This window comes from Nothobranchius furzeri, chromosome 18, assembly GCF_043380555.1.
Source record: "Nothobranchius furzeri strain GRZ-AD chromosome 18, NfurGRZ-RIMD1, whole genome shotgun sequence".
NCBI lineage: Eukaryota > Metazoa > Chordata > Actinopteri > Cyprinodontiformes > Nothobranchiidae > Nothobranchius > Nothobranchius furzeri.
This window is the reverse complement of record NC_091758.1, coordinates 14,764,716-14,777,940: the sequence shown is the minus strand read 5'-3', so window position 1 is coordinate 14,777,940 and position 13,225 is coordinate 14,764,716.

The following is a 13,225-nucleotide window of genomic DNA, read 5'->3' as shown; positions in this document are numbered from 1 at the left end:
CCTAAATCTCATAGGCCTTTAAATCTCATAGGCTCCTAAATCTCATAGGCCCCTAAATCTCATAGGCTCCTAAATCTCATAGGCCCCTAAATCTCATAGGCCTTTAAATCTCATAGGCCCCTAAATCTCATAGACCCCTAAATCTCATAGGATCCTAAATCTCATAGACCCCTAAATATCATAGGCTCCTAAATCTCATAGGCCCCTAAATCTCATAGACCCCTAAATCTCATAGGCTCCTAAATCTCATAGGCCTCTAAATCTCATAGGCCCCTAAATCTCAGGCCCCTAAATCTCATAGACCCCTAAATCTCATAGGCCCCTAAATCTCATAGACCCCTAAATCTCATAGGCCCCTAAATCTCATAGGCCCCTGGCCACGGCTACAGTTGGTCCATGCATTAAGGCCACCTTGCGCGCAGGTCACGGTCCTGGGAGAGAGAACTGGGCCTGCCCGTCCCATTAGCAGGTGAAGCTCACCGCTCCGCCCACCTGCAAACCAGAGAGAAGCACATCGGCTTGGATTATATGGGATTCTGTGTGTGACATAACACCAGTTAAATTATTCCCACTGTGTTGTTTGTGTGCATGTTGTCCATTAGCTGATATTATAATTAATATTATCAGGTTTTTTATAAGTCTGATTTCTTGGTGCCCCCTTGGCTACCCGGTGCCCTATGCACTCTGCGTGATGCGCAGTTAGGGAGCTCCAGTGTTCTGACTATCCATGCTTCCTCATCGAATATTCCTACTCGTGTTACGACAGTTTCGCTCTTGTTTAGAGAACAGTGACACGCTTATTACAGTTTTTTCTGACTGCTTAAGCACATTTTTTGTAACTATTGGCTACTTTTGCAAAACTCTACCCCAAATAAGAAAACCTTTCACCCAACCATCAAACATTGTAGTTCTCTTGCAGAAGCGAACGCAGCTGGATTAACTCTTCACACCATCGTAAAAATGGTGTTTTCGTATCAAACAGTACACACAAGCCATCATCTACTAAGCACACAGTGCTCCAACTGCACACTGATGGTATGAACACAAAACACATCTGGTTTTTGCTTTCTCTGTGTACAGATGTCAGTTTGAGGTCATTCTTTTGTCACAATGTCATGTAAACATACAAGGATCCAAACTTCAAGTATTGGTGTTCATTCACACTCATCGAAACCAAGAAAAAGTCAGAACACTAAATAGTCATTTCACAAAAAAATAAGGAAATTCAAAAAAGACAATCAGCCTACATCATGTCGTCTTTCTGGCTCCGGCCACAAAATTTCGTCCACATCCCATGCGATATCCTCCAGTCCAAGGCACCAGTACCTGGTGGACTGGGAGGGTTATGGTCCCGAGGATCGCTCCTGGGTTCCCCGCTCGTTCATCACGGACCCGGACCTCATCAGGGACTTCGAGGCCTCTCGGGCTTCCTCCTCCTCTGCCTCCTCCTCCTCTGCTCGGCCGCCGGCTGGCGTCCGTTGAGTGGGGGGTACTGTCATGGTCCGTAGTGAGCTGACTGCAAGTAACCTGGCTTTTTCCTCTGAGCATTGTTTCCACAGGTGGGCGTGTCTGAGAGCTCCAGCTGCAGCTGATCTCCTCATCAAGGCCCAGGGGATTTAAGGAGCAGTGTGACACTTCACCACGCCGGATGATTACTCTGTTTGGGTAGCTTCAGCCTCAACCTGACCTTGAAACTCGTATTTGTGTTCTTGTTAACCTGTCACCTGTAAAACCCTTGATGCCCTCTCCTGCTCTCCTCCAGTCTCCTCTCAATTCATCATCAGCTCCAGAACAAGCCCGGATCTCAGTCTACCTGACGCACTGCTCCATCCCCGGCCGCCCACTCTCAGCCGCTCACCAACCAACATCCATTCCTGCTCCTCCACCTCTGGACAACCAATACCTCACCTTTGGATCTCCTCAGCTCACCCGGATCCGACAATCCTTCCCGTACAATTACCACTACCAAGTAACAGTAAGACCAGTCTCCAGATAAGTTCCCATTGGTTTTCTGCCTTATATTCACTCTGTCTCCCTCCTTAGAATCTTTCCTGGATTCCTGCTGCCTGTCCTGCATCTCGTCGGTCCCCGTCTCTTACTTTTCTCCTTATTTAGTAATAAAAACCTTTTTACTTACATTCCTGCTCTCCGTGTGGTGATTCTGCATGTCGTGGGTCAAGAAATTGCCACCCAGCCATAACAGAATCATCCGGCCTTAAGATTGACTCCATTGCAGAACCCAATTCGTCCGTTAACTTCCCGCCTGCCATTTCCGAAACCCTCTCCCGTCATGAACACGCCATCCATAGTTTGCTGGAACAGGTATCTGACTCCCACCAATGGCTACTCCATATGAGCAACGTGTTGCACAACCTTGCTACTAAGCTAACTCCCCCGGAACCGTCTGTTCAGCCACCTCCTGTTTCTCCTCCGTCCGCACATCCGGTTCCGTCTCATGCTATAAACTTCCGGATACCCAGCTCTCTCCCATCGGAGACCTATTCCGGTGAGTTCGGCAGATGCCGAGGGTTTTTATTTAGCTGTCAGTTGGCTTTTAAAAGATCGCCCGAAGCATTTGTTTCAGATTCAGTAAAGATCTCATACATAATCGGATTACTCCGAGGAAAGGCGTTAGACTGGGCCGAGGCTAGGAGTCATGATGCCGGTTTTCTGAGTGGTTCCCTCTCACGGTTTCTGACCGAATTTAACAAGACTTTTGACCATTCTGAGTCCCCAGCTGAAATCGCAAAAAAGTTGTGGAATCTCCGTCAGGGAGATCAGACCGTAGCCGACTTTGCGATAGAGTTTCGCACACTGGCAGCGGTTTCCTCTTTAGATCACGGTTCACTCCTTGGAGCATTCACCCAGGCTTTAAACGATCGTCTCCAGGATCAGTTGGCGTTATGCCAAGAACCCCCTGACCTAGAATCACTTATAAATTTAGCATTAAAGTTAGAAAAGCGTCTCAAGGAGCGTTCTAGGAGTTCTCCAGTATCCCTTCCCCCGCTAACCCAGACCAAAGATTTTCTGCCACAAGTTACAGCGCCATCTGGAGACGAGCCTAGGCAGATAGATAGAACAAAATTAACCCCCAGAGGAGAGACAATGCTGCTTCGCTTCTAACCTCTGTCTCTACTGTGGTCAACCTGGTCACCGACTCTCAAGTTGCGCCCTGCGTTTAAAAGGGCAGGCCCACCAGTAGTTCCGGGAATACTGGTGGGTGCTAATGAGACTTCAGAATCCCGCTGTACTCTGCCCTGTGCCATTATGTTTAACCAAGGTAGTTGTATGTTGAAGGCCCTGCTGGATTCAGGCTGTGAACGCAATATGCTGGATAAAACAGTCATTCAAAAGCTGGATATTCCCACTATTCCTCTTCCAACTCCTTTGAAAGCATCATCCCTGGATGGAAATACACTCACCACCATCACCCACCAGACTGTGCCAGTAAAATTACTGGTATCAGGTAACCACCAGGAGTGTATTTCCTTTTTTGTGTTTCTGTCTCCCCACTCTCCTGTAGTTCTAGGACATGACTGGCTTGTCACCCATAATCCCCAAATAAATTGGAGAATGTCCCAGGTTGCCGTTTGGAGTTCTCACTGTTTAACCAATTGCCTTCGCTCTGCTTCACCTTCCAGTTCTGCACCTACCCCCGATCCACCGGTTCCTCCCGACTTGTCAGGAGTACCAGAGGAGTACGACGACCGTTCCCTCATCTTCAGTAAGGACCGTGCCTCCTCTTTGCCCCCTCACCGACCGTATGATTGCGCCATCGACCTCCTGCCTGGCGCCACGCTACCATCCAGCAGGTTGTATAATCTGTCTAAACCTGAACAAATCAGTATGTCCACCTACATACAAGAATCATTAGCCTCCGGTTTAATCAGACCATCCACTTCACCCCTGGGTGCAGGTTTTTTCTTTGTATCCAAGAAAGATGGTTCCCTGAGGCCCTGTATTGATTACAGAGGTCTCAATCAGATTACAGTTAAGAACAGATATCCACTCCCGTTACTTTCCTCTACCTTTGAACCTGTACAAGACGCCACTATCTTTACTAAACTGGACCTGCGCAACGCCTATCATCTCGTTCGTGTCAAAGAAGGTGATGAATGGAAGACTGCTTTCAAAACTCCTTTAGGTCATTTCGAATACCTGGTCATGCCTTTCGGTCTCACAGATGCCCCTGCCGTATTCCAGTCCCTGGTCAACTCAGTCCTCGGAGACTACCTCAACCAGTTCTTTACGGAATATTTGGATGACATCTTAATCTTTTCCAAATCCCCAACAGAACACCGCCAACACATCAGAGCCGTTCTTCAACGCCTCCTGGAGAACCGTCTGTATGTAAAAGCGGAGAAATGTGTGTTCCATGTTCCATCTGTCAAGTTCCTCGGTTTCATCCTCGAGAGCGGGCGGTTGAAGACAGATCCAGACAAGATTCAATTAGTTCTCTCCTGGTCTACTCTCACTACACGTAAGCAACTGCAACGTTTTCTGGGTTTTGCTAATTTTTACCGCCGATTCATTAAGGATTACAGTCAGACTGCTGCTCCACTCACTCAACTCACTTTCATAAACAAAGCTTTCATCTGGTCTCCCGCTGCTGAAAAGTCATTTCAGGACTTAAAAAACAAGTTTACCCAAGCACCTATTCTCACTCGTCCCGACACCTCCGCCCAGTTTACCCTGGAGGTTGACGCCTCAGACTCTGGTGTCGGTGCGGTTCTCTCACAAGTCTCTCCCTCAAATCACCGTCTCCATCCATGCGCCTTCCTCTCTCGACGCCTCTCGCCTGCCGAGCAGAATTATGACGTCGGGGATCGGGAACTACTGGCCATTAAATTAGCTCTGGAGGAGTGGAGGCATTGGCTGGAGGGAGCAGAACACCCCATCATTATCTGGACCGATCATAAGAACCTGGCATACCTGAAGGAAGCAAGGAGACTAAACCCCCGACAGTCCCGCTGGTCCCTATTCTTTTCCCGTTTCCATGTCCTTATCTCTTACAGACCCGGTTCCAAGAAAAGCCAAGCCAGATGCTCTATCCCGTTTGTACTCACCTGACAAGGACCCAGAACTCACCCCAATCCTTCCACCATCCTGCATCGTGGGCGCTGTAGCCTGGGACATCACCAGAAAGGTGCAGGAGGCCCAACAAACTGAACCAGATCCAGGTACCGGCCCTCCTCATAAAATGTACGTTCCAACCAGGGTTTGTGGTGACCTGATCCATTGGGCCCACACTGCAAAATTCTCAGTTCACCCTGGGGTCGGTCGAACCCTGGCTCTCATCCACAGGGACTTCTGGTGGACATCCATGTTTAAAGATGTCCGTGAGTACATCAACGCTTGTTCCATCTGTGCCTGTAACAAATCAAGTAACCAACCTCCAGCTGGACTCCTCAACCCTCTGCCTGTACCCACTCGCCCTTGGTCTCACATAGCTTTAGACTTCATTACTGGTTTACCCCCTCTAATGGTTTTTCTGTCATCCTCACAGTGGTTGATCGTTTTTCTAAATCCTGTCACCTGGTGCCTCTCAAAGCACTCCCATCCTCTGCCGAAACCGCCCAACTTCTGATCAAACATGTTTTCCGTCTGCATGGCATTCCTTCTGAAATACTGTCTGACCGTGGCCCCCAATTCCTGTCCCGCGTTTGGAAGGAGTTCGCTGACCATCTGGGGGCTCGTGTCGCTCTTAGCTCTGGATTCCACCCACAGACTAATGGACAATATGAAAGGATGAATCAGGAGCTCGAGGCAATGCTAAGGTGTGTCTGTTCGTCCAACCCGTCTGGTTGGAGTTCCCAACTTCCCTGGGTGGAGTATGCCCATAACACTCATACATCTACATCCACTGGCCTGTCTCCATTTGAAACCGTTCTCGGCTACCAGCCTCCTCTTTTTCCGTCTACCCAAGATCCTCCTCTTTCCGCTCCCCAGTTCATTCGCCGTGCCAGGCGCACCTGGGCCCAGACCACGGCGGCTCTGCAGAGGACTGCAGACCGTAACCGCCGCCTTGCGGATTTACACCGACGACCAGCTCCGGTGTATACCCCTGGGCAGAAGGTCTGGCTACCCACCAGGGACATCCGCCTGAAGGACACCAGCAGGAAGCTGGCTCCTCAGTTCATCGGTCCATACCCCATTGTTGATGTCATCAGTCCGTCCACCGTCCGTTTGGCTCTGCACCCATCCATGAGGGTCCACCCTGTATTCCACGTCTCCCTGATTAAGCCTGTCCTCTCTAGCCCCCTTGTCCTGCTCCTGCTCCTCCTCCGCCTGCCAGGCTCGTCGGAGGTGGTCTAGTGTACCCTGTCCGTTGCCTCCTTGATGTCCGCCCCCGGGGCCGTGGTTTCCAGTACCTGGTGGACTGGGAGGGTTACGGTCCCGAGGATCGCTCCTGGGTTCCCCGCTCGTTCATCACGGACCCGGACCTCATCAGGGACTTCGAGGCCTCTCGGGCTTCCTCCTCCTCCGCCTCCTCCTCCTCTGCTCGGCCCCGGGTGGCGTCCGTTGAGTGGGGGGTACTGTCATGGTCCGTGGTGAGCTGACTGCAAGTAACCTGACTTTTTCCTCTGAGCATTGTTTCCACAGGTGGGCGTGTCTGAGAGCTCCAGCTGCAGCTGATCTCCTCATCAAGGCCCAGGGGATTTAAGGAGCAGTGTGACACTTCACTACGCCGGATGATTACTCTGTTTGGGTAGCTTCAGCCTCAACCTGACCTTGAAACTCGTATTTGTGTTCTTGTTAACCTGTCCTCTGCAAAACCCTTGATGCCCTCTCCTGCTCTCCTCCAGCCTCCTCTCAATTCATCATCAGCTCCAGAACAAGCCCGGATCTCAGTCTACCTGACGCACTGCTCCATCCCCGGCCGCCCACTCTCAGCCGCTCACCAACCAACATCCATTCCTGCTCCTTCACCTCTGGACAACCAACACCTCACCTTTGGATCTCCTCAGCTCACCCGGATCCGACAATCCTTCCCGTACAATTACCACTACCAAGTAACAGTAAGACCAGTCTCCAGATAAGTTCCCATTTGTTTTCTGCCTTATATTCACTCTGTCTCCCTCCTTAGAATCTCTCCTGGATTCCTGCTGCCAGTCCTGCATCTCGTCGGTTCCCGTCTCTTACTTTTCACCTTATTTAGTAATAAAAACCTTTTTCATTACATTCCTGCTCTCCGTGTGGTGATTCTGCATGCCGTGGGTCAAGAAATTGCCACCCAGCCATGACAACCGGGGAAAATATCTCCTTAAATGTCGTATCCAGGCCTGATGTGATGCCTGGTCTATGTCTCCACAGGACTCCTCCATTGCCTGTAAAAGGACCACCTGTTGACGAGGATGACGGTTGTACACTTTCCAGTGCCAGCCTGCTCCCCGTACCTGCTTGTGCCGATCTGGTTTTGACTCACGCCTGCCCTCTGACTCTGTCTCCTGCCTCGCCCTCCTCTGGTAACTCCACAAAAAATAAAAAGATTCTTTTATATACTTTTACTGTGTTTGGCGTCATTACGGGTCTTCTGAGTTCTGTTTGTGACAGAATAATCTGGCCAAAAGTCTGACCCGACGCCGACACAGCACTTGGGATTATTTATTTATTTTTTCTTCATACCTGTCATGGAATATCTCAGGCTCCTGGAATTCATGGAACTAGAGAAGGAGCAGGAGTCACCGTTCTGGGGAACGCGGCAGGCCATCAGGCCACTGCCACACAGAGGTTCCACTCCTCCGTCCAGGCCTGCTGCGGCCGTCGTGCGCAGCGGGTTTCTGACAATGCAACATTGGCAGTCCCGGAGACCTTCTACTAGTTCATGGCCTTCACAGACGCAAGGTTTTGCAGTAACGCCGCTCAAGCCTCAAGTCCCTCCATCCCGTCCACGTCCAGCGGTGGTCCCAGGGGGCGCACCGCGTCCACGTCCAGCGGTGGTCCCAGGAGGCACACAGCGTCCACGTCCAGTGGTGGTCCCAGGAGGCGCACCGCGTCCATGTCCAACGGTGGTCTCAGGAGTCTCACCACATCCACGCTCAGTGGGGTTCCTACTTCCGCCTTTTGAAGAGGCTCCGCCTGCCCCAGTCCAGCGGTGGTTCCAGGGGTTGCATCGCAGCCACGTCCAGTTGTGGTCCCAGGGGGCGCATCGCATCCACGTCCAGCAGTGGTCCCAGAGGCCGCACCACATCCTCGTCCAGCTGAGATTCCACCGTCGTCTGTCCAAGAGGCTCCGCCTGTCCAGGTCTGGCGGTAGTTCCCGGGGTCGCATCGCATCCATGTCCAGCGGTGGTCCCAGGGTCCGCACCACATCCATGTCCAGCAGGGGTCTCACCTCCATCTGTCCGAGAGGCTCCGTCTGTCCTGCTCCAGCGGTGGTCCCAAGGGTTGATTCGCATCCTGTCCCAGCGGTGGTCCCGAAGGTCGCACCGCATCCTGTCCCAGCGGTGGTCCCGGAGGTCGCACCGCCTCCTGTCCTGGCCGTGGTCCCGGAGGTCGCACCGCATCCTGTCCCGGCGGTGGTCCCGGAGGTCGCACCGCATCCTGTCCCGGCGGTGGTCCTGGAGGTCACACCGCATCCTGTCCCGGCGGTGGTCCCGGAGGACGCATCTCAACCTGCTTCGGCGGTGGTCCCGGAGGACGCATCGCATCCTGCTTTGGCGGTGGTCCCGGAGGACGCATCGCATCTTGCTTTGGCGGTGGTCCAAGAGGATGCACTGCATCCTGCTTCAGCAGCGGTCCAAGAGGACGCATCGCATCCTGCTTTGGCGGTGGTCCAAGAGGACGCATCGCATCCTGCTTCGGCGGCGGTCCAAGAGGACGCATCGTATCCTGCTTTGGCGGCAGTCCAGGAGGACGCATTGCATCCTGCTTCGGCGGCGGGCCAAGAGGACGCATCGCATCCTGCTTTGGCGGTGGTCCAAGAGGACGCATCGCATCCTGCTTCGGCGGCGGTCCAAGAGGATGCATTGCATCCTGCTTCGGCGGCGGTCCAAGAGGATGCATCGCATCCTGCTTCAGCAGCGTCCCCGGAGGACACATCGCATCCTGCTTCAGCGGCGGTCCCAGAGGACGCACAGGCGCCGGTCCAGCCCGTCCAAGAGGCTCCGGTCCTTTCTGTTCCCGAGTCGGAGGTTCCAGTTCCGGAGTCGATGTCCACGTCTCAAGTCTTGACGTTTCCGTCTCAAGTGTCTACGTCCCCAGCGTTCCAGTCTCAAGAGTCCACACCAGTCAAAAAGTCTACATCCCCACCAGTCACAGAGTCTACGTCCCCTCAGCCTCTAGTGTCCCCTCTTAGTCCTTGTCCTCTAGTGTCCCCTCTTAGTCCTCATCTTCTGGTGTCCCCTCTTAGTCTAAGCCCAGTGTTCCCTCAGTGTCTTAGCCCGGAGTCCCCTCTAAGTCCTCATCCTCTAGTGTCCCCTCTGTCCCCCCAGTCTCCAGAGTTCCCTCGTAGTCCAGTGTCCCCTCTTAGTCGTAGTCCAGTGTCCCCTCAGTCTCCAGAGTTCCCTCGTAGTCCAGTGTCCCGTCGTAGTCCAGTGTCCCCCTCTTAGTCTTAGCCCAGAGTCCCCTCTTAGTCTTAGTCCAGAGTCCCCTCTTAGTCCTCGTTCTCCAGTGTCCTCTATCCCCCGGCTCCTGGTTCCCCGTCGCCGGCCCCCCAGACTCCAGCTGTTCTGGCTCCTGGTTCCCCGTTGTTGGCCCCCTAGACTCTTCTGGCCCTCCTTCCTGGTCCCCCTCCTTCCGCCCTGCTCTGGCCCTCCCTCCTGGTCCCCCTCCTCCTGCCCTGTTCTGGTTTCCTGTGGGCGTCTTGAATCCGCCCTTGAGGGGGGGGGGGGGGGGGGGTTCTGTCATGACTCCCATCCTTCACCCTCCTCTGCCTCCTCATTTCACCTTCATTCAGCTCACCTGGTCCTTTCACCAAGCTCCTGACAAGCCCTGTTTCCCTGGCAACCACAATCAACTCCATTCTTCTCACCTGCTCCTGACTCCTCAGCTCATCTCACACACCTGCTTCCCCTGCTATAAAAGAACCATCCTGCTATCCAGTCTCTGCCAGATTATTGAAAACATTTGCCAGTAAATTCTCCAGCCATCCACCCTGCCTGATCTCTGCCTCGGACCTTGTTTTTTCTCCTGACCCCTGCCTTGAACTCTGCCTGCCATCACGACCCTCATCTGTCTTCTACCACGTCTCCAGCCTGCTCCCTGTACCTGCTTGTGCCGATCTGGTTGTGACTCACGCCTGCCCTCCGTCTCTGTCTCCTGCCTCGCCCTCCTCTGGTAACTCCACAAAAAATAAAAAGATTCTTTGTATATACTTTTACTGTGTTTGGTGTCATTACTGGTCTTCTGAGTTCTGTTTGTGACAATTTTGGCTTATAGCTGCACACATGGTTATGTTACCACCACGTTGTCCTGGGACATTGATGATGGCACTGTGTCCTAGGCTGATCGCAAAGGGAACTAATTATCTAAAATAGTTTTCACATGTGAAAATGTGCCAGACAGTTGGCAAAATAGTGTTAATGAATGCCTTACATGTGTATTATTTTGCTAGGAGTGTGTTGGAAATTTGGTAATTGAGTGTAAGCAGTGAGTTGTGTTTAAAGTTCTGCAGAAACAGTGTTGTGCAATGAATTGTGCCTACAGTTTTGCGAAGTGTGTGTTACAAAATAGCAAAATGAGAGCAAAGCGGTGTTTGTGCTTTTAGTTTAGCAAACTCAGTGAGTGGTTTTGCTATGAGTATTAATACTTTTAGAAATTGTGCTATAAGAGTCACAGTTAGGGTTTAAGCCATCAGAATAAACTGTAAAGAGGGACTACACAACATCAGAAAACCCAACTCCACCCCTAGTCAAGATTTGAAAAATGCCATGAAAGTGGGCATTGCCAGGAGGCACAGAGAGGCATGGCCAAGTGTAGGGAATTTCCATCCTGGAAGGGAGGGGGAGTGGGAGGAGACTGTACCGATGACATGAAATTGTTCCAGCCCCAGCCAATCACACGTTTAAAATGCAGTAGCCGCTGTTCTGCCACAGGGGGCAGCACTAAGACATTTTTACACCTAGATTGTAGATTTACAGTTTTTTTCAATCACTAACAAGCTCTCACACAAACTTCAGGTACTTGCTCTAAACTCAACACAGATTCACTCCTACAAAACACGATGGCCAAATGGAATATTTTCTTCACAAAAAACACTTTGATGAACATAAACTAACTCTTCATTTCAAAATAGAACATATCTTTCTCAGCGCACACTACCTTTACCCAAACACTGGACATCTGACTCAAAGTGAAATTATTCTGTCAAAAAGTAGAACTTGTTTTCACCTCACAAGATACAGTCAGTCAGTCAAAGTACACCAGGTTTCAAAATACTGGCGATTGTTGTCATTACAAAAACCGCATAGAGTTTTATGTTTCAGTGTTAGAGATACTTGCATGCAAAACATGCAATCCACCATTTTTACACGACATTTCTGGGTTGTGAACTGTATATCCACATATGCTGTGCACATTTCAAAGCATACCAGTAAAAAGCTAACCCTGTTTTTCCTTTACTGTTTATTTCAGGAGGTACAGCAGAAATAATGTTTACATGTTTACATGTTAACCTGCTCAGCGGCCTAGTGGTAGAGTGTCCGCCCTGAGACTGGGAGATCAGGGTTCAATTCCTGGTCGAGTCATACCAAAGACTTAGAAAAAATGGGACCCAACGCCTCCCTGCTTGGTACTCAGCATTAAGGGTGTGATTGGGGGGTTAAACCACCAAATGGTTCCCGAGAGCGGCTGTGTCTGCAGCTCACTGCTCCCCCAAGAGATGGGTCAAATGTGGAGAACAAATTTCACACACACATCAGTGTGTGTGACAACTAATGGGACGTTAACTTTAACTTTACGACAGAACAGAAGACGTTCTACAGTGTTGCTTGTAGTGAACAAAATATCAATGAAACAAACAAGAGCATTCCGAACAAAAAAGCAGCACAAAGCCAGATAAAAGGAGGCAACTGTAAAACACACAAAATTACTGTAGCTAATCTCTGCGATCTTCAGGGTTAGGCCACATGTTTTCATCAACCTCACATCTGATGTCATCCAAAGCAATGCACCTGGGATAAAACCGCTTGCTGTGACGGATCCATCCTTGGCAATCATCAACCATGATGTCCCTGCAGCCAGCATCCATAGCTTCCAGGAGGGACATGTGGTCATGTGGCTGATGGTCGTAAACCTTCCACCTCCATGAAGAAAATAACTTCCCACGGGGTTGAGAAAAGGTGAATAGGGTGGAAGGAAGAAACGTACCAGTCTTGGGTGGGCTTCAAACCATGCTGTGATGGCTTGTGAATGATGGAAAGCCCACATTGTCCCACATGATTACAAAGGTCCTCATGTTTTCACCCTCCTGATTCTGCTCTGGAACCAGGAGCAGGTGGAGATCATTGAGAAAGACAAGGAGGCGCTCGGTATTGTAGGGTCCAACCTGGCATCTGTGAAGGAGTAATCCTGCATTTGCAATCGCTGCACACATTGTAATGTTTGCCACTCTCTATCCTGGCAAATCAACTGTGGCCCTTTTTCCGATTACATTTCGTCCACGTCGACGCCTTTTGGCCAGATTGAATCCTGCCTCATCTATATATATATATATATATATATATATATATATATATATATATATATATATATATATATAAATACATGAGGGGTCTGGTTGTCCTCCAATTCCATAACTCTCTGAAACAAAGTTTATGTAAGTCGCATCATTTCTGTATAACATCCTGTAGTGCAAAAGTGCAAAGCTTACTGTAAAGAAATGGACATTGAATTGAATATACACTGTACCTGGACATATAGTCGTCATAGCTCCATGACTCTGTCACTGTTCCTCTCAAAAGGAACTGTCTAGAGCTGCTCCATCCGCACTCTGTGTTTGGACAATGTCTGTGTAATGGTTGTCAAGCTGATGCTATCAGTATTGTCAGATTTCTCATGGTCTTCCACTATTCTAGTCTGAATTTCATGCCGTTTTATTGCATTATTTGCAACAACCATTTCCACTGTGGTAAGCTCTTGATCATTATTGAGGAGCGTTCCTCTTCCCTCAGAGGGTGGAAGATGTTGCATTCTTTAGAGGGGAAAATGCATTACTGTGTGGTCTTATTTATACTTTAAGTGACAATAGAAACAATCCATTATAAATGCAATACATACCCGTTGG